Source organism: Cebus imitator, unplaced genomic scaffold, assembly GCF_001604975.1.
Source record: "Cebus imitator isolate Cc_AM_T3 unplaced genomic scaffold, Cebus_imitator-1.0 Scaffold188, whole genome shotgun sequence".
Lineage (NCBI taxonomy): Eukaryota > Metazoa > Chordata > Mammalia > Primates > Cebidae > Cebus > Cebus imitator.
The window spans coordinates 5,996,844-5,998,695 of NW_016107503.1; the positions used below are offsets into that span (position 1 = coordinate 5,996,844).

Below are 1,852 nucleotides of genomic sequence, written 5' to 3' on the forward strand. Positions count from 1 at the left end.
TTTTTTTTAGTAGAGTTGGGGTTTCACTGTGTTGCCTAGGCTGGCCTTGAACTCCTTTCCTGAAGTGACCTGCCCACCTCGGTCTCCCAAAGTGCTGGGATTACAGGCGTGAGCCAGTGCAGCCAACCTAAAATGCATGATTTTTAAAAAATCTAGTCACATTTTTGGGTAGTAAGACCCTGAAGTAGGGTTATCCCATAATACCCTGGGGCTGGGTACGGTGGCTCACGCTTGTAATGCCAGCACTTTGGGAGGCTGAGGCGGGCAGATTTCCCGAAGTTAGGAGTTCCAGACCAGCCTGCCCAACATGATGAAACTCCATCTGTACTAAAAATATAAAAATAAGCCAAGCGTGGTAGCACTCACCTGTAATCCCAGCTACTCCGGAGGCTGAGGCAGGAGAATCTTTTGAACCTGGCGGGGCAGAGGTTGCAGTGAACTAAGACCATGCCACTGCACTTGGCCTGGGCAACAGGGCAAGACTCTGTCTCAAACAAACAAATAGGTAAATAAATAAAAACCCCTAAACCCAGATTAATAAAGAGCAGGTATGACCTTTTCTACTTCACGAATATTTACAAATATTTCAAATTTTTGTTAATTTTTGTTTGGACTTGGTCACTTATAATATGGACACATCCATGTTGATGGTTAATACTGACACAAGCCACCAAATAGGCACACAGGTGAAAACCACCTGTTTTAGCTTCAAGAAGTAACTCTGACACTGGAAACACTTGCCTATTTTCTCTGACTTTCCTATTATCTTTTTTTTTTTTTTTTTTTTTTTTTTTTTTTTTTTTTTTTTTTTTTTTTTTTTTTTTTCCTTTTTTTTTTTTTTTTTTTTTTTGGAGACAGAGTTTTTCTCTGTTTCTCAGGCTGGAGTGCAGTGGCACGATCTTGGCTCACTGCAACCTCTGCCTACCGCTTCCTGAGTTCAAGTAATTCTCCTGCCTCAGCCTCTCGAGTAGCTGGGATTACAGGTGCCTACCACCATACCCAGCTAATTTTTTGTATTTTTAGTAGAGATGGGATTTCACCTTGTTGGCCAGGGCTCAAGTGATCTGCCTGCCTGGCCTCTCAAAGTGCTGGGATTACAGGTGTGAGCCACCGCACTAGGCCCTGCCATTAACTTTTCACTAAGATTCAAAACTTTGTAATGGAACCAATGCTCATTTGTTAAAATGAAGCCTTTTACATTTTTCCTTCCACTCTTTTAGAAGAAGAAAGTCTTCGAGGGGAGAAGAGGAAACGAGATGCTGAAGATGATGGAGAGGAAGAAGACGACTAGATCATTCTAAGACCAGATTCTCTAATGTTTCTGGGTGTGCAATAGAGTGATCACGTCTTTGTTTCTTCATGTACGATAGCTATCCCTACAGAAGATAATGTGTAACTTTTTATAGGAAAAGTGTGGTTTTACTATTTTTGCCTTATCATTCCAAATAAGAACTAGTCTGTTAATGATCATATTGTATGTAGAGAAAAATTTTCATTAACTACCATTGTGGAATTCCCTAGCAATTTATTTAGACTCTTAATTTTTAAAATTCAAGCTTACTGTATTAGGCATTTTTAGCTCATAATTAAAACATGATCACTTTTACACAGGTGTAGTTTGATGCATTTCATTCCTTATTTATAAATTAACTGAAATTACAGTTTGCTGTAATATGAAATGACAATAGTCTCTTGAGTGGTAAGTTGGTTATTTTTTTAGAGGTGATCCAGGGATCTTTAGTTTAGTTACCTTTTTTTTGAGTAAGAGTGTTTGGTTGCTTTTTTGTCACAAGTAACTTGGAAAGTAGAAGCAGAATAGTAAAGGTTCTATTCAGCAACATAGTTCACAGAT

The 1,852-nt window shown here is 38.8% G+C and overlaps 1 non-coding gene across 1 annotated transcript in view; it reads left to right on the plus strand.

Moving 5' to 3' along the window:
* LOC108316380 overlaps positions 1–1,608 on the plus strand; it is a 3,238-nt gene extending 1,630 nt beyond the window's left edge. Inside the window, exon 2 of the transcript XR_005203069.1 lies at positions 1,221–1,608. This is a non-coding gene — a transcript (uncharacterized LOC108316380). The remainder of the gene's footprint in view (positions 1–1,220) is intronic.
* Positions 1,609–1,852: the final 244 nt, after the last annotated feature.